The sequence below is a fragment of the Vulpes lagopus genome, chromosome 20 (genome assembly GCF_018345385.1).
Source record: "Vulpes lagopus strain Blue_001 chromosome 20, ASM1834538v1, whole genome shotgun sequence".
Lineage (NCBI taxonomy): Eukaryota > Metazoa > Chordata > Mammalia > Carnivora > Canidae > Vulpes > Vulpes lagopus.
The window spans coordinates 23,656,469-23,677,089 of NC_054843.1; the positions used below are offsets into that span (position 1 = coordinate 23,656,469).

General features: G+C 37.1%; 1 pseudogene; it reads left to right on the forward strand.

The window, feature by feature from the left end:
• Nucleotides 1–5,010: 5,010 nt before the first annotated feature.
• The window catches only part of LOC121479365, a 57,182-nt pseudogene continuing 41,571 nt past the window's right edge, over nt 5,011–20,621 (forward strand).

The following is a 20,621-nucleotide window of genomic DNA, read 5'->3' on the forward strand; positions in this document are numbered from 1 at the left end:
TCAAACGTCTTTTTGCACCAAAGGAGGGATAATTATATTCAATTCAGGTCATAGAATATTTAGATAAACAATTTATATGGATATAGATACAGATACATAGATTATAGTATATTTGAATTTATACATTGACTCTTCTTCTAAATTACAAGGTCCAATTTGTTTCACAGTTAACAGAATTATCCTAATTTATGTCTATATAACATTTAACTTTCCCAACAGAATAATAAAAAATTAAGAATTGCTGATTATTTTTAAAATTCTATATCATATACAAATTTCAGCTTATATCACATGTTATTCAACACTGAAATTTGTATTTCTGGCATTAACTATGCACTGACAAACATTTTTTCTAAATCAACATTTTACTAAGTCACTAACAAATGGCCATCTGGTAAAAAAACTCAGTGCACCATAGCCAAATTTGAAGAAAACCTACCAAATGAAAAGCAATGCTGCAGATACCTACATAATTATTTTGAAAGCCTACAAAGAGACAGATGTTGAATGCCTAGAATCATTTTTTGCATCTTACTGAATCTTACTGTGTTTGGATATTCACTTTTTCTGTATAACCACAGGGAATCATTTCTTAAAAAGGTAAAAAGAGAGAATGAAAAAGTAACTTAAAAGATAACACTTTTGTATACTCTGCATGCTTTTGCTTTCCGTTTTCACATGAGGGTAATAAGTATGCATCTTTGAAATTGTATCTAGGCAGGATATTTAAAATTAGTTCATTTTAAACTCAGAAAAATTCCATTTGAGAAAAAGGCAAATACAGTTTTTCAGTTAGCATATACATAGGCTTACATCAGCTTTGAAATATATCTCATAGCAACTGGGACTGGCACTGGCTGATAAAATAGACAATCTTACCTCTAACTTGAGAAAAACGCTTAGTACTCCACAGGTTTTCAACATTGCTTTAAAAACAATTGTAATAGTTGATCCAAGAGGGAAAAAAGGAGCAGAGTTGAGCACTAGGAAATAAAGAAAACTATACAGTATAAAATCTTCAAAAATAACTATTTTGCTAATATACATTTTTTTCTTTACAAGATACAGACTGAAATTTTATAACAGGGCATATAACACTCATATTCCTCAGAAATCAAGGAAGATTTAAAATAAATCAGCAATATTTCTGCTCTTTTTTGGGAAATTCATCATTATAAATTAATTTTTAAAATTCAAATTATTTTATCTTATTTTTTTATTTAAAGATTTTTTTCAATTTATTTATTCATGAGAGACATAGAGACAGAGAGAGAGAGAGAGAGGCAGAGACACAGGCAGAGGGAGAAGCAGGCTCCATGCAGGGAGCCTGACGTGGGACTCCATCTCAGGTCTCCAGGACCGTACCCTTGGGCTGAAGGCGGTGCTAAAATGCTGAGCCACCCGGGCTACCCTCAAATTATTTTAAATTGTAATAATGTGTTCAACAAAATTGTTGTATTCTATGCTAGCCATAGTTCTAAGTATTGGTTTTTGTTTTTTTTTTTTTAAGATTTTATTTATTTATTAGAGAGAGAACTTCCACAGGAGAGAGTATGAGCAGGAGGAGGGGCAGAGGGGATGAGAGAAGCAGACTCCCCACCAAGCAGGGAGCCTGATGCAGGGTTCAGTCTCAGGACCCCGAGATCATGATCTGAGCCACAACAGATGTTTAACCGACTGAGCCACATAGGTGCCCCTAAGTATGGGTTTTATTTTTTATTTTTTTTTTAAGTATGGGTTTTAAACAACTAAATAATACAAATATAATACTTAGTATTACCTATAATACTTAAAGATAATATTTACCCCTGTCCCCAAACACTGACCACGGCCTGGCTACATAGATGCTGCTACTTAACACCTTTGGATGAACTTGGCTGACACCATCCTTTCCTAGGCATTTGTCAAAAAAAAGTTATGTATTTTTTTCATAGACATTTCTGTATTATAATCACAGAAGGATATGGTCCTTACTCATTCTAGCATAGGAACATAGAAAATAGAATAAATAAAACATACTGTGTGACAGATGTTAATCATTGCTAGGGAAAAATGTAGAGTGGGAAGACAGGCAATATTGGAGTGGGAATGGCTATTTTAGAGTAAGTGACCAATGGACTAAAAAATGTAAGCAGGAGAGTTGTGTTGAGGACATAGACAATCAATAAATAAGACCCTGAAGTGGAAGGCAAAATCTGCTGGATTTTTTGAAAAAAGATTATTTTCACTTCTCTGTTGCAAATAGACTTTAGAGGCTGAGGAGGGGTAAGAAAGATTAGAAACAGTGAAACCAGTTAGAAGTTTCAGTAACTCCAGCTGAAAGATGAAGATCATCTTTCTGGGTGATCTGGGATCAGGGTGATAGTGGAGCAGAGAAAGGCAGCTAGATTCAGAAAATACTGTGGTGTATTTAGGTCAGAGCCAAGATATTAACTGACTCTTTGGATATAATATATGAGAGGAAAAATGAAGCCAAGAATTCCAAGGTATTTCCATGAGTAAATGAGTAAAGGGGAAGAATGAATTTGTCATCCTTAACTGGAGAGAACACTGAGAAAGCACAGGTTTGGAGTGGTGATAGTGAAGATCAAGAGTTCACTGTTGGGCATGAGAATTTTGAGTTGCAAATTGGATGTCTAAGTGAAGGTGTGTAGTAGGCAAGCAAGCATACCCCCCTAGAATTTAGAGGAAAGGGGTGGCCTGAAGTTATAAATTTGGGAGTCATCAACATGTGGATGGCAATTAAAGCCATCAAGTGGGATGAAACATCAGAACTTGGAGTTTTGTTGGAGGAAGCAGGAAGTGGTAGAACAAAGCCTAGTCAAAAATCAGAGGCACTGAGGTGGGCACTTGACAGGATGAGGACTGGGTGTTATTCTGTATGTTGAAAAATTGAACAACAATAAAAAATAAATTTATAAAAAAAAATCAGAGGATTGAGAAGCGATGAGGAAACAGAAAAAGATAAGAGGGAACAATGTAGGATGTAGAAGGAAAAAGAAGTACAGGATTTGGGAAAACATAAGAAAATACAGTTTCAAGGATGAAGGAATATGAACTATGATAAAAACTGCTGAAAGGTCAGCTAAGATGAGGACTGGAATGGGTCAGCTTCCTGAGCAAACTGACAAATTCAAAAGTAAGAGGAGGAAATAGAAATCCATATCAGTACTTCTTACATGTGTTTGAGTTGGTAATCTCTTTAATCCTCTAGAAGAGACAATTATTTTTACTGATTACTTTTTAGAGGAAGGGAATTTACTGGGCTTTGGTCCTTTCCCCCCCCCCCCATAAAATACACACTACAAAAGTCAGGGCACCACTGTGGGGGGTGGGGTGGAGAGCGGGGAGGAGTGGTGTCCTGTTGCAAAATTATCCATTCCAAATACCCTCCAGGTTAGAGAAAATATCAGGGGATTATTTTAGTTTTAGGTACCCTGGGCCCACCATGAAGCAGATATGGAAAACATACCAACTATCATTTACATCTTCACTAACAGATGGGGACCCCTAGAATCTATCATAATAATAAACAACTACTATTCTAAAGATCACTGCATGTCTGAATATTTTCCTTTACTGATAGCAAACTTAGAAATTGTTTCAGTTTCTTATAGGAAGACTACATTTAAGAAAACCTTCCTCTATGATAATCTCTTGGACTGTGGACAGACTCAGGTCTGCGAGTTATTGACAAACTAGGATTCTATTTTATAGTAGAATGAGTAAGCATCTATTCATTCTTCTTAGTTTCACTATTAAATTGTATATAACCATCCCCTAATAGGAGCAGGGAAATAATGTTCATGGGAATGAGCCAGCAAATATCTTTGAGCATACATCCCTAGGATCAAATAGCATACACCGCAAGAGAAATTCATTCCTGTACAGCCTGATCATGGAAGTGGTAACCTTTCATTTCTGCTGTGATATACTGACCAGAAGCAAACTACTAGCTTTAGCCCGTATTAAAGAAGGGATTGCAAAAGGCATTAATCCTAGGAGTTGGAGATCAATGGAGGACATCATATGTATTTATGTAAGACACAAAGGGTTGTATATAATATATGAGATTAGTGTCATTTAAAGTATGGGAAGCTATGTTTTTTACATTTAATTTAGGCATAATTTTATTAAAAGATTATAATTGACTGCTACTTACTTGCCTTAAGAAACATAACTATACTTTTAAAGGGAATAAGGAATTTAAAATTTGAGAAGGGAATGATGGAGATTGTATGCCTTTTTGTGTCACCTTTAGGCTAAAAATATCTATCGTCCTGGGGCACCTGGGTGGCTCAATCTAGTAAGGGTCCGACATTTGATTTAAGCTCACATCATGATCTCAGGGTTGTGAGATTGAGCCCCACATCCAGTCTGTGATGAGCCTGAAGCCTGTTTGAGATTCTCTTGCTTCCTCTCCCTCTGCGCCTCCCGCTGCTCATACTCTCACTATCTCTTAAAAAAAAACAAAACAAAAACCCCAAAAAACAAAAACTTTAAAAATATCTATCCTAAAAATAAATAAATAAATAAATAAATAAATAAATAAATAAAATATCTATCCTCCCTACATTTATTGTCTTTAAAATATTAATGTTCATACTGATCCTACAGCCAATGGAAACTAAAAATAGTTGTCAATAAACTTAAAGGTAAATTTCTAAATTATATTATCTTGACAAGAGTTGAAAACTAATCATCACTTCTCACAATGGGTGTATGAAAATTAAGTAAATAAAAGAAAATTGAATCCAAGAATCTCATTATATATGTTGAGGCCATGTTAAGTGACCGTCAACGCAGAACACTGAAAAAGTTCTGATTTAGGGAGAAGAAAAGAAAAGGTAAATAAGAAGAGAGGGAAAAAAATAAGAGATATTGAATAATTCATTTGTGATTGTTTCAGGGACCACCTAAGAAAAGAGTTTTTGTGCCTTGTGCCTGCAAACAGGGTGGAGTTTGCACCCCTTCCACGTGAGCCAAGGGAGGGGGCCGTGGAGCCCTGGGATGACCTCCTACCCTGGCTGGCTCCCACCTCGATCTCACCTCTTACCTAATGCTTGTGAATCTCCAGCCCCTCCAGGCCAGGCTTCTGGAAGTCACCCGGGCCAGCCTGCAAGAAGACAAGTCCACTGTGGCTTTGACCCCACACATGAGGGGCCTGATTCTGCTGATTCAAGGGCCAGAGCAAACCCACAACATAACCAAAAACCTGCAGGGCTCATTGCTCAATCAAGGTCTCGGCAGAAAGCAGTACTGTTCAAATTTTAAGACGGGTCAAACCATTTTAAGAGGAGCTGGTCAAATTTAAAAGATCTCATGCTTCTAGAAATATATGCTAGGTTAAAAAATGACTATGTTTATCACTTTGCACAGTAAACAGAAGAGTTAAAAGAATAATGAAGTAATTTTAGAGCATTTTGCTTTCTTACCATTTTTTTTTATTTGACAATACTAGCATGGATAAGAATTTTTCATATAAAAAGAGATAAAATGAAGGATATATTTGGGGAAAATATTTAGTGGTTTGAAGCAAAATTATAGTGAAAATGAGAATATCAGACTGACAAAAGAAAAGCCTCAGAAACCTTTCATATAGATTTGGATAATTGTTTTGATTTCCTTAAAGAAATTTTGCAAAGCACTGTCTAAAAGACATTAAATTAAGCAGAAAAAGACATTCATCATTCAGAACATATGAAGTAGAAATTGGAAACATATTAGGTTGTCTCCTAATTGATAGTAAAAGCACATCTTTGCATTGAATATTTCATTTGAAATACAACTTTTTATAACTCCCATTTAAATATATCATACAGCTAATGAACCAATTCAACTAGACTAAAAATCACAATAACCTTATTTGATTCCTCTGACAAAAGAATCTTAAAAGAAATATACAAATGGCATATAAAGGGTTGGTATCCAAAATCTACAAAAAATTTATCAAACTCAATACCCAAAAAGCAAATAGCCCAGTTAAGAAGTGAGCAGAAGACATGAATAGATATTTTTCCAAAGAAGCCATTCAGATGGCTAACAGAAGCATGCAAAGACGCTCAACATCACTCATCATCAGGGAAATAGAAATCAAAACTACAAGAATATATCACCTCACACCTCTCAGAGTGGCTAACGTTAACTACACAGGAAACAATAGGTGTTTGTGAGGATGTGGAGAAAAGGAAACTATCTTGTGAAGTTGGTGGGAATGCAAACTGGTGCACCATAGTGGTTACTCTGGAGAACAGTATATAGAGAATCCTCAAAATATTAAAAATAGAACTACTATATGATCCAGTAATTGCATTGCTAGGTATTCGCCCAAAGATACAAAAATACAGATTTGAAGGCATATATGCACCACGATGTTTATAGCAGCATTATCAAAGAGAGCCAAATTATAGAGAGAGCCCAAATATCCATCAACTGATGAATGGATAAAGAAGATGTGATACACACACACACACACACACACACACACACACTGGAATATTACTCAGCCATCAAAAAGAATGAATCTTGCCATTTGCAAAGACATGGATGGAGCTACAGTGTATTATGCTAAGTGAAATAAGTCAGAAAGAGACAAATACCATACAATCTCACTCATAAGTATAATGCCAGGAAGAAAACAGATGAACATATGGAAAGGGGGGAAAGAAAAAAAGAGAGAGATAAAAACAGCCACAAGTGACTCTTAAGATAGAGAACAAACTGAAGGATGATAGACAGAGGTGGGTGGGGGATGGGCTAAATGGGTATTAAGGAGGGCTATTGTGATGAGCCCTGGGTGTTGTATGTCAGTGATGAATCACTGAATTCTATTCCAGTACCCTATGTTAACTAACAACATTTAAATTTAAAAAAAATTAATAAAAAATATTACAGAAACTTGCACACACCACAAGAAAGCACATAGATCATGAGCTGACATTAAAATTTCAGGTAGTTGGGCAGCCCGGGTGGCTCAGTAGTTTAGCACCACCTTCAGCCCAAGGCCTGATCGTGGGGACCCCAGGATCAAGTCCCATGTCAGGTTCCCTGCATGGAGCCTGCTTCTGCCTCTGCCTGTGTCTCCACCTCTTTCTCTCTATCTCTCTTTGTCTCTCATGAATAAATAAATAAAATCTTAAAAAGAAATTTCAGGTAGTTGTGATATCAGGTAGATATCAGTGTGAACTTAGACATCATTAAGACTAGACTTGTATCAAAGCAATTCCATAATTGGAATTATGGAATCCATAATCTATGACATTAGTGTAATAAAGCTTCAGAGTTTAATATACATATGGCTTTCTCCTGATAAAACCACCAGTTGTCACATAGATTGTCTAACTCAAGAATGGATTAATATAGGCCATTACTTTTATTGATTATAAACAATTTATAAGATTTTCCCGGTCTACTTTACTTTTTCTCGTATAACTCAGAGCTCACTTTTTTTCTCCCACTAAACGATTTTCTGTGAGTTGCACTGCCCAGCAAAGGATGAAGAAATATATCTGAGCAAGCTTTCTTTCCTACAGTGGAAGACTGCAGTGAAAAGTGTCACCAATAAGAGATTTTAAGTATACATTTGCTATGGTCCAAAAGTTTGTGTCCTCCCAAATTAGTATGTTGAAATTCTGGTGCCAATGTAATGTTGAAATCCTGATGCCTATGGAAAATAGGGCCTTTAATGGGGCACTTGGGTGGCTTAGCTGGTTGATCATCAGATTTTTGGTTAAAACTGGTTCATGATCTCACAGTTAGGAGTTAGCACTCTGCTTCTGGCACCACACTCAGCAGGGAGTCTGCTTAAGAGTCTCTCCCTCTTCCTTCCCCTACTCGCTCACTCTCTCTCAAGTAAATAAACAAATCATTAAGGGGGGGGGGAGGTCATGAGTGTGAAGCCTTCATGAATGAGATTAATGCTCTTGTAAAAAGACCCTTCAGAACTCCCTAGCCCTCCTATTGCCATGTGAGGTTATAACTAAAAAGTCTGAGATTCACAAAAAGGCCCTCACCTGACTATGCTGGCATCTTGATCTTGGGCTTCCAACCTCTAGACCTGTTAGTAAAGCAAACAGTAAAATATTTGATCATAGGATATAAAGTCCAAGTTATTTGAAAATGAAGGAATAATCACCCCCACATACATTTTCAATATATAGAAATTTCCATCTAGGTAACTTTTCATTTGTCCTACAATACAAAGTACTGTCTTAAAAATCTTAGTTGATAACTACATGCAGAACTGAATTTCTAGTCATATCAAAGTTATTTATTTCAGTCAGTCAAACTCTAAAAAACCTAAAGGATATATATATATATGAGCTAAGAGATAAATTTTGAAGACCCATAAGAGCTATATTTTGTATCATGGAGACAAGCACAAATGACTTCACATATTTAAAGTTAACATTACTACTAATAAAACCAAACCGCTTATGAAACTTGCTTCCATAGAAAGATGATTTAATTATTAAATTTTGTAAGGTGATGATATCTCATTCTCATATTTAATTACATGTATGACAGTCTCTTTACAATGAAAGGGCAGACTATTGAAATAATTTATTAAGTTTTGTCTACTGAGTAGCAAAATATAAATGCAAACTAGTTTATCTTACAATCAAAAGATTTATAAATGGGAACTGTAAAACATTTTCCTTGAATTCAATAAAAATTTTTGCTTAGAAATTTTAGCTCCATTAATCTTGATAAAATGAAGCTCTTACTAAACTAACTTTCTAAGATTTATATTGGGAAAAATAGATGTAGGGCTTAGTCTTATTTTGCTCAATAGATTATGCATAGAAATGATAATGTGCAATTTCCTTAAAGGAATCCTATGTTTCCCTTCAGTTCATCTTATGCTTCTGCCACAATGATGAGGACATGCATTGTATAATCAGATAGACCAAGTGGGATGAGAGACAGGTCAGCTAAACCAGACCTATAGTTAATTATAATTGAGTCTGTCTCTGCTCAGTCTAGAGCAGCTAGGTTCAGCTGACCTGAAGAAAAATGACCAAATGAGTTTTTGTTTTAAACCACTGAGATTCAGAATCGTTTCCTACTAACACAATTGTTTCAGGAGTTAATTGATAGATGTGGTTGGAAAAGAAATATTAACAATGGTAACTTCCAGTCTGCAGTCTATCTTCTACAGTGAGCATGTGTAATTTTTAATCAAAAATAATTATTAAATCATTAATTGAATGTGTAGAAATTAAATGTAAATTAAAGTTTTAGGACAAAATAAACTCTCTCTAAAAGTGTCTAATAATGATTACTAAAATGTGTATGTATATGTATATATGTGTGAGTTTAAAGTATGCCACGTGGACAGATAAATGTATAGGAAGGCAAGAGATAGTTTATATTCCCTAAGAAATCTTATTTAAAATGCTAAATGTGAAAAAAAAATAATAAAAAAATAAAATGCTAAATGTGGAGGAGGGGCGAGATGGCGAAAGAGGAGGGTCCCCAAGTCACCTATCCCCACCAAATTACCTAGAGAACCTTCAAATCATCCTGAAAACCTACGAATTCGGCCTGAGATTTATAATATAGTGGGACACAGGAAGGCGGAACAGCAACAGTAGAGAAGAGTATTTCGCGCTTCCCCTATCAAGTGTAGTAAGAGAGACGTGACGCTACAGAAAGAGGAAAGTAAAGAAAAGATAAAGGAACAAAAGGCCTCCAAGGGGGAGGGGCCCTGCGAGGAGCCGGGCTGAGGCCGGGGCGAGTGTCCCCAGGACAGGAGAGCCCCGTCCCGGAGGAGCAGGAGCTGCACCAACCTTCCCGGGAGGAAAGGGGCCTGCAGGGAGGTGGAGCAGGACCCAGGAGGGCGGGGATGCCCTCGGGCTCCCGGGGACACTAACAGGCACCTGCGCCCGGGGAGATGCGCCGAGCTCCCTAAGGGCTGCAGCGCTCGGCCGGACCCGGAGCAGCTCGGAGGGGCTCGGGCGGCGGCTCCGCGGAGGGGGCTGCGGGGCTCCGGGAACAGCTCGGAGGGGCTCGGGCGGCGGCTCCGCGGAGGGGGCTGCGGGGTGGGAGTGAATCCAACAGCGCAGGCCCCGGAGCACAGGGCGCCAGGACACAGCCCAGGATCCGGCCTCCCCCAGGACAGGCAGAGGCCGGGAGGGCCCAGGACAGCGAGGACGCTCCTGAACCGAGCTGAGCAGATCAGCGGCCCCGCCCCGAGCCTCCAGGCCCTGCAGACGGAGAGCCCCAGAGCTACTGCGGGAGCTGACTCCAGGGCTGCAGAGCTGGCCCCGCCACTGCGGTTGTTCCTCCTGGGGCCTCACGGGGTGAACAACCCGACTGAGCCTCACAGTGGCCTCACTGGATAAACAGGATAAACATCACTCACTGAGCCCTGCACCAGGCAGGGGGTTGAGCAGCTCCCCCAAGTGCTAACACCTGAAAATCAGCACAGCAGGCCCCTCCCCCAGAAGACCAGCCAGACGGACCAGTTCCAGGGGAAGTCAAGGGATTTAAAGTATACAGAATCGGAAGATACTCCCCCGTGTTTTATTGTTTTTGTTTTGTTTTGTTTTGTTTTTGCTTTTTGATTTGTTTCCTTCCCCCACCCTTTTCCCTTTCTTTCTTTTTCTTTCTCTTTTTCTTCTTTTTTTTCTTTTTTTCTTCCTTTTTTCATTTTTCTTTTTCTCTTTTCTTTCCTTCTTTCTCTCCTCTCTTTTTCTCCTTTTCCCAATACTTGCTTTTGGCCACTCTGCACTGAGCAAAATGACTAGAAGGAAAACCTCACCTCAAAAGAAAGAATCAGAAACAGCCCTCTCTCCCACAGAGTTACAAAATCTGGATTACAATTCAATGTCAGAAAGCCAATTCAGAAGCACTATTATACAGCTACTGGTGGCTCTAGAAAAAAGTATAAAGGACTCAAGAGACTTCATGACTGCAGAATTTAGATCCAATCAGGCAGAAATTAAAAATCAATTCAATGAGATGCAATCCAAACTAGAAGTCCTAACGACGAGGGTTAACGAGGTGGAAGAACAAGTGAGTGACTTAGAAGACAAGTTGATGGCAAAGAGGGAAACTGAGGGAAAAAGAGACAAACAATTAAAAGACCATGAGGTTAGGTTAAGGGAAATAAACGACAGCCAGAGGAACTAAAAACTACGTTTAATTGGGGTTCCCGAGGGCACCGAAAGGGCCAGAGGGCCAGAATATGTATTTGAACAAATCCTAGCTGAAAACTTTCCTAATCTGGGAAGGGAAACAGGCATTCAGATCCAGGAAATAGAGAGATCCCCCCCCCCTAAAATCAATAAAAACCGTTCAACACCTGGACATTTAATAGTGAAGCTTGCAAATTCCAAAGATAAAGAGAAGATCCTTAAAGTAGCAAGGGACAAGAAATCCCTGACTTTTATGGGGAGGAGTATTAGGGTAACAGCAGATCTCTCCACAGAGACCTGGCAGGCCAGAAAGGAACGCTCTTGCACTGTTGGTGGGAATGTGAAATGGTGCAGCCACTATGGAAATCTGTGTGGAGATTCCTCAAAGAGTTAAAAATAGACCTGCCCTACGACCCAGCAATTGCACTGCTGGGGATTTATCCCAAAGATACAGATGCAATGAAAAGCTGGGACACCTGCACCCCGATGTTTATAGCAGCAATGTCCACAATAGCCAAACTGTGGAAGGAGCCTCGGTGTCCATAGAAAGATGAATGGATAAAGAAGATGTGGTTTATGTATACAATGGAATATTACTCAGGCATTAGAAATGACAAATACCCACCATTTGCTTCAACAGACACATAGATCAGTGGAACAGAATAGAGAATCCAGAAGTGGACCCTCAACCTTATGGTCAACTAATATTCGATAAAGGAGGAAAGACTATCCACTGGAAGAAAGACAGTCTCTTCAATAAATGGTGCTGGGAAAATTGGACATCCACATGCAGAAGAATGAAACTGGACCACTCTCTTTCACCATACACAAAGATCAACTCAAAATGGATGAAAGATCTAAATGGAAGACAAGATTCCATCAAAATCCTAGAGGAGAACACAGGCAACACCCTTTTTGAACTCGGCCACAGTAACTTCTTGTAAGATACATCCACGAAGGCAAAAGAAACAAAAGCAAAAATGAACTATTGGGACTTCATCAAGATAAGAAGCTTTTGCACAGCAAAGGATACAGTCAACAAGCCTAAAAGACAACCTACAGAATGGGAGAAGATATTTGCAAATGACATATCACATAAAGGGCTAGTTTCCAAGATCTATAAAGAACTTATTAAACTCAACAGCAAAGAAACAAACAATCCAATTATGAAATGGGCAAAAGACATGAACAGAAATCTCACAGACGGAGACATAGACATGGCCAACATGCACATGAGAAAATGCTCTGCATCACTTGCCATCAGGGAAATACAAATCAAAACCACAATGAGATACCACCTCACACCAGTGAGAACTTGGAAAATTAACAAGGCAGGAAACCACAAATGTTGGAGAGGATGTGGAGAAAAAGGAACCCTCTTACACTGTTGGTGGGAATGTGAAATGGTGCAGCCACTCTGGAAAACTGTGTGGAGGTTCCTCAAAGAGTTAAAAATAGACCTGCCCTACGACCCAGCAATTGCACAGCTGGGGATTTACCCCAAAGATTCAGATGCAATGAAACGCTGGGACACCTGCACCGCGATGTTTCTATCAGCAATGGCCACAATAGCCAAACTGTGGAAGGAGCCTCGGTGTCCATCGAAAGATGAATGGATAAAGAAGCTGTGGTCTATGTATACAATGGGATATTACTCAGCCATTAGAAATGACAAATACCCACCATTTGCTTCAACGTGGATGGAACTGGAGGGTATTATGCTGAGTGAAGTAAGTCAATCGGAGAAGGACAAACATTATATGTTCTGATTCATTTGGGGAATATAAATAATAGTGAAAGGGAATATAGGGAAGGGAGAAGAAATGTGTGGGAAATATCAGAAAGGGAGACAGAACATAAAGACTCCTAACTGGGAAACAAACTAGGGGTGGTGGAAAGGGAGAAGGGCGGGGGGCTGGGGTGATTGGGTGACGGGCACTGGGGGTTATTCTGTATGTTGGTAAATTGAACACCAATAAAAAATAAATTAAAAAAAATAAAATAAAATAAAATACTAAAAAAAATAAAATAAAATGCTAAATGTATATAATATGTAGATTCAATCTCTCCTTCCTTAAAAAAAAAAATAACATTAGTATCTATCTGTTCTCCTTATCTCACCAAAAAGATTTCTTCCAGGGACACCAATAATATTGGATAATGATAATTTAATTCATCCATCACCTGATTTTCTATTGTCACAATGGGACAAAAGCACCATTTTCTTATGTTTCAATATAATGCTATTATTATTGTACAATTATTTTTAAATTTCAACTTAAAAATTTTTTTAAGTAATCTCTACACTCAACATGGGGCTTGAACTCACAACCCCTGAGATGAAAAATCACATGCTCTATGGACTGAGCCAGCCAGGCAGTCCTCATTTCAATATTTTTGAACTTTCTCTTTAAGACCTTTAACAAGTTTATGCTCTTAGATAATATGAAGAGTTATAGTTTTTACCCCATCATTTTTCTTGAAACTTGACACTTAGCTTCTTTCAGAAGTAAACCTTTCTGCTTTGGAGGGTATGATTGGATTGGGCTGCTAAATCTACTATTTTCAATTATTTCTTCTCGATTTATCAGAGGCATGGTCTCCTTTATCATATATATATATATATATTATATATATATATATATATATACACACACATATATATATATATTTTCTGTAAACAAACCTTATGTTCTTTAATAGTCATACACAAAGTCCCTGGGTGGCTCAGTGGTTTAGCTCCTGCCTTTGGCCCAGGGCGCGATCCTGGAGACCCAGGATCAAGTCCCGTGTCAGACTCCCTGCATGGAGCCTGCTTCTGCCTCTGCCTGTGTCTCTGCGTCTCTCTCTCTCTGTGTCTCTCATGAATAAATAAATAAAATCTCTAAAAAAAAATTCTCTAGTCCTTTCTTCCAACTATAAAGTATCAAATTGTGGTGGTAAATGTGTATCAAATAAACATCATTGAAACTTGTTAAAAAAAATTCTCTAGTATATTTGACTCAAAGGACATAATTACAAAGCACATTTGATCAATAGTTGAAAAGCACATTTAAAATACCAAATATAGGGATGCCTAGGTGGCTTAGCAGTTAGGCATCTGCCTTGGCTGAGGTGTGATCCCGGGATCTGGGCTCGAGTCCCGCATCAGGCTCCCCACGAGGAGCCTGCTTCTCCATCTGCCTATGTCTCTGCCTCTTTGTCTCTCATGAATAAATGAATAAATCTTTAAAACAAGCAAAAAAAAAAAAAAAACCCACCAAATACGTTAAATGTTATGTACTAGGTTGTGTATGGTATAGTCAGTGGAAGTATATGAGATTGACATTCAAGGCAACTTAAGACTAAATTGCTGTTATATCCTTATTAATCTGCATTAAACTGGGCTAGATATTAAACGTATTGGACTTCAGTATCCTTATCTATAAAATTGAATTTTAAAATAGCTCAGAACTTTATTGTGTCTACTTCCACGAATAATTTTAAGTGGCCTGGCATATAGTAAGTACTGCATATTTTTTTAAGGTCTTCACTTCAGTAGGGGGAACTGAAAGAAAAAAATGGAGAAATAATATAGAACGTATAATTTTATAGTTACAAGACACAGAGATAATCTGCTCCTGCCCCCTCATTTTATAGATGGCTAAATTGAGGTCAAGAGAGATTTAGTGTTTTGCCTGAAATCTCTCAAGATGAGAGTGGCAGGAGGAGGATTACTTCTTCATAATTATATAATAAATCTAAGGGCTGAAAAAGGTACTTGGAAGTTTTTTTCTTTTCTCTGGGTATGGGAGGCCGTCTATGTTAGCAACGCTGTGTTTTGGTATCTTTTAATATTATCTCCAAGGAATTTAAATATTTTATAGCCAACTATTAACATTATTCAGTATTTCTAAAATGACCAATTTTTTAATATCTCCCTTAAATCTCCTTTAAAAGTCTGTCATGCCCAGTGACTGTTATGCAAAAGAAAAAAAAAAGAATGCAAACTAAGTCCAATTTATTAAAAAATTTTTACCTCAGCATTAGTTTTTGAGAATACCGCTTTTTTTTTTTTTTAATTTGTTTATCCACAAGAGACACAGAGTGAGACAGGCAGAGACACAGGCAGAGGGAGAAGCAAGCTCCTCGCCGGGAGCCTGATGCGGGACTCGAGCCCAGAACCCTGGGTTCATGCCCTGAGCCAAAGACAGACACTCAACCGATGAGCCATCTGGACGCCCCCCTCCTCTTTCTTTTTTAAACAGTTTTAGCTCATCTAGATAGCTAGAATGGTCAGATAACACTTTTGAGATATACACTACCATTTATTTATCTCCTCCAGAAAGCAAGACTGGCTATCAGATTTTGATTTTGAAAATGTCATATTGGATATTAATTATTTCTGTTTTAGTCTTTAAATTCTAATACCAGATGCAGTGAATTTGATAAATTTGGAAACTCCTAGAGGTAAATAAAATTTAATTTTACTAAGCATGCACATTTTTAATTCTTCCTTCCACTGTGGACTCTGGGGGAAATTTGGGATTCTTATTCTAAACGTGGGTTTAAATTTGCCTGGGTCATGTATTTCCTGGTCTTACTGAAGCCGTAGAGACAACTACTCCTGTCACATTTTCTCCCCAGACACAATCCAGGATTACTAAAAATCTCACAAGTCATCTTGTTTTTGAAAGATTTACAGCAAGATTTTCTGACCAGATAAGTTGGATAAGTTAGCTCCAGATCTCTATCTGAAATGAACTCCTGTACCATTTAAGGTTTATCATGGGCAATACCATCAAAAAGTAGCACACGCAGCTTACTTTCATTGGCAGGGGAGAGCTTTGGCAGGCTGCCTAAAGAGAAAGTACCTGCAAGTCAGAGAATTATGATGACTTTCTTAAAAAAATAATTCATACTTTTTCAAGGTTTCCATTCAATCAGGGTCATTTAGCTCTACTCACCACTTAATTGACTTTAACAATCTTGATACAAAAAAACCCCATGCTAATCAGAAGTTTTAATTATTTCTCCCAGGTTCTGGGCAGGGCTGTTTATTATCTTATTTTGCTCAATAATGATACTTCCTAAAACAAAGGGGTACTTCTTTCTGAAAGGGGCAAGGATTTTTCACATCAGTGTTCTCTGTTTATTTCTAAATTGGCCAGAAACCAAATTTGTTTGTTGGCTTTCTGAAAATCACTGTTCTTTTGCTTTTGTGTTTGAAGAATACATAAGCAGCCGTTTGCACTCAAACACATATTTTTTGTCCTATTATCTTTAATCATCTTTAGAATTAACATTTGGAATTAAATAACAATTTCAGAAATTAACACTGGCTTGTTTTCCTCTCAGTTACTCTTCTCATTCTTCTTTCTCCTAGATGGTGGAACTGCAAATACCAAACCGATCTGGAAAATAATTCTTTAAGTAGAGTCCTTAGGTCCAGGACATAAGAAAATAAGGGGTGTCCTACAGATCTGTTCCCACGGTTCTGAATTTCTGGATTATTGTACATCAGGTCTTTTCTTCTCTGTACTTTCCACAAATGTACATGCTCCGAAGCCAGACAGCCTGGATCTCTTCAGTCTAGGTAATTTACTTAACCTCCCCATGCCTCAATTTCTTCCTGTGTAAAATGGGAAAAATAATCGTTCTTACCTGATAAAGTTTTTGAGGATGGTTTAGGACAGGATCTCTGTCTCTTTTTCTCTCTGTCTCTGTCTCTCTCTCTTTCTCAGACACACACACACTGTATAGGTATAAAATATTTTCTATTCTTCATGCCCCCTAAAAGTACAAGTTAGTGTAGTTTAAAATGACCCAAATTGTTAGGAATGAAGTTTTGGATAAAGGAAAGGAGAGTGAGGGGCACCTGGGTAGCTTAGTGGTTGAGCGTCTTGCCTTTGGCTTATGATCCCTGGATCTTGGGATCGAATCGCATATCAGAATCTCCTCCCACTGCCACATTATGTCTCTGCCTCTCCCTGTGTCTCTTATGAATAAAAATAAAATCTTTTAAAAAAGGAAAGGAGAGTGAAATATAGCTTATGATTTCTTTATTTCTCTAACTTGAATTTGACTTGGTCAATGTGTAATTTGAAAATCACAAATCATCACTAACTAACCCCATCTTTCCTAAGGAGGATCGAATTTAGACTCTGGGAAGCAGAGTAGTAGCAAGAATTAATTAGTTGGGCTCACAAATAAATCACAAGGAAAAGAAGAAAATCAAAGGTGAAAATGGCATGGCTAAATGGCAAGAAAAAGAAGAGTATTAGTAGGTATATAACGGAAAGGAAGAAGGAGAAGAACTCTGAGTAGCAATGACCTGGCTCTGGTGAAACAATGTGGTGATGAGCTCTCTTAGAATAATCTTTTCAAAAAAAAAAAAAAAAAAAAGAATAATCTTTTCAGCAGTCCCTGCTTTTCTGGAGGGATATATTTCAAGGCCCCAAATAGATGCCTGAAGCCACAGATAGTACCTAATCCTAGATATACTATGATTTTTCTTATGCATACCTACCAATGATAAAATTTAATTTATAAATTAAGCACAGTAGAAATTAATATCAATAATTTTAAAAATAAGAATTACAATATTACTATAATAATAGTTACGTGAATGTGGTCTCTTTCCTTCTCTCAAAATACCTTATTGTATGGATGTCACCTTTCTTATGGTGATGTGAGGTGCTAAAATATCTATGTGATGAGATGAAGTGAGGCAAATGATGTAGGTACTGTGACGTAGTGTTAAGCAACTACTGACTTCTGAGAATACATCAGATGGAGAATCATCTGCTCCAGGACTGTGATTGACCATGGGTAACAAACTGTGGGAAATGAAATAGCAATAAGGGGGGACTACTGCACTGCATTTTGTTTTTTCTTGTTATCCCCACATGGCACATGGTATATTTGCGATACATTTTGAGTTTTAAGTTTTTATTTAAATTCCATTTAGTTAACATACAGTGTAATATTAGTTTCCGGTGTACAATATAGTGAGTCAAACACTTCCATATAACATTCAGTGCTCATAGAACAAGTGCCCTCCTTTATCCCCATCACCTGTTTCAAACCATTCCCCACCCCTCACCTTCCCCCAGGTAACCATCAGTTTGTTCTCTATTAAGATGTTTCTTGGTTTGCCTCCCTCTCTCTCTTTTCTTTCCTTTTGTTTGTTTGGTTTCTTAAATTCCACATATGGGTGAAATCACCTGGTATTTGTCTTTCTCTGACCAACTTAAAACCATACTTTTTAAATATTTAAATTATTTCACAACTTTAACTATAATGCCATTTTATTAAAATGTAAAGAATATGACATTTTTCAGTAACTTAATTATTAAGTTTGGTCACTATAGTTAAGAATCTGTTTCTTAGTATGGTTGAATAAATGTGCTCATTAACGGTTGTGAGTATTTCGAGTTATGTGAAGTCAATGCCAATGATTGTCAATTGAAAGAAAACCTGGCAGTGAGTTTCTGTGCTATTTTTTTGCCATTATCTGTGCTATTTCCCTCCAGAAATTTTAAAAGTAATTTTTCAGTCAGAGGACGAAACTCTTTTTTATAGCTGTGTTGAGGTATAATTAACATAAAACCTCTCATCTTTAAAATATGTAATTTCTAAATTTTGACAGTTGAAACCAGTACAAGTCTGGTTGGTAAACATATCCATCGATTTCATAAGCTTTCTCATTCCTCTTGCATTTTCTCTCTTCTGTTCCTAATCCCATCCCCTTCACTCCTCAAGTGAACACTGATCTATTTCTGCAGGAATCATTAAATAAAATTATCCAGAAGTTATATAAATGTAACCATATGATCTATATTCTTTTTAAATCTTTTTTCACTCAACATAATTATTTTAAGATTCATCCATATTTGTTGGGCCGCGTGGGTGGCTCAGCGGTTGAACTTCTGCCTTCAGCTCAGGGAGTGATCTTGGGACCCAGGATCAAGTCCCACATCAGACTCCTTGAATGGAGCCTGCTTCTCCTTCTGTCTATATCTCTGCCTCTCTCTGTGTGTCTCTCTTAAATAAATAAAAAATCTTAAAAAAAAAAATCAGCCATACTTGCACTTAGATCAAGCTGATTTCTTATGATTACCAAGTGGAATCATATTGTACCAATGCACCAAAATATGTTTATCCATTCACCCAATAATGTACCTTTGGATTATTTTTGCTTTTGGCCATAAAAAATAAAGCTTCTGTAAACATGAACGTTTGTGAAGAAATCTTGTATGGACATAGGTTATCACTTCTCTTGGATAAATACATAGTAGTAGAATGCCAGGAGCATGCAGTATATGAATATTGACTTTTTAAAGAAATTACCACACTGTTTTCTGAAGTGGATATATCATTTTATTGTTTACCAGGGGTATGAGAGAATTCAGTTGCTCCACAATCTCTGCATCATGTAATATGGTCAGATCTTTTCATTTTAATCAATTGAATAGATGTCTAGTGTTATCACATTGTGATTTTGATTTGCATTTTCTTAAAGACTAGTGATACTTAGCATTTTTCATGTGTCTATTTGCATTCCATATACTGCCTTTCATGAAGTTTCTATTCAACTATTTTGCCCTTTTAAAATATTAAATGGTTTTCATTAGCCTTTTTAGATTTACGAGTTTATTATGGATAGTAATATAGGTAATTATGAAAAGTTTTCAGTCACAATTTCATTAAATATTGTTTCTGTCCTCTTTCCTTCACTGACTCCATTACATGCATATTTGGATCCTTGAAATTTTCATACAAGCTTAAAGATTTTCATTTTTAATATCTATTTCTTTTATATTTCATTTTGAATAGTGTTGATGTGATTTCAAGTTCACTAATCTTTAGTTCTTAACTAATCTTTACTTCTTCAGTGTAGAATATGCCATTATATCTATCCCGTGCATGTTTCATCTTAGACATTGTAGTTTTCATCTCTATAAATTCAATTTTGACTGTCTTTCTTTTCCTTTTCTTTTTGCACTTTTTGCGTCTCTTTCTAGCTTTGGAACATATAGAATACATTTACAATAACCATCTTAATGATTGTTCTACTAATTTTAACCTTCTGTCAGTTCTCAGACTTAATTGCTTATTTTCCTCAAAATTATGAGTCATATTTTTCAGCTTCTTTTCATGCCTGCTAATTTTTTACCAATGCTAGATATTGTGAATTTTGCCTTTGAATGCCAGATATTTTTGTATCCCTACATGAGCTTTGGCTACAGTTAATGCTTTTAGAGATAGCTTTGTCTAATTAGGTGTTACATTTAAAATTTGTTAGGCAAGACTAGAGTTGCATTTAGTGTAGGACTATTTTTCCCCTATTCCTAAAACAAGATATATCAGACTATTCTACCCAAATGCCCATAAATTAAGAGGATTTTCCATGCCATTGCGACTGACATTGTTCCCAGAGCTGTGTTTCAGGTAATATTTCTTTAATCCTTTCTGATTGTTGCTTTTTTACCCTCAGGT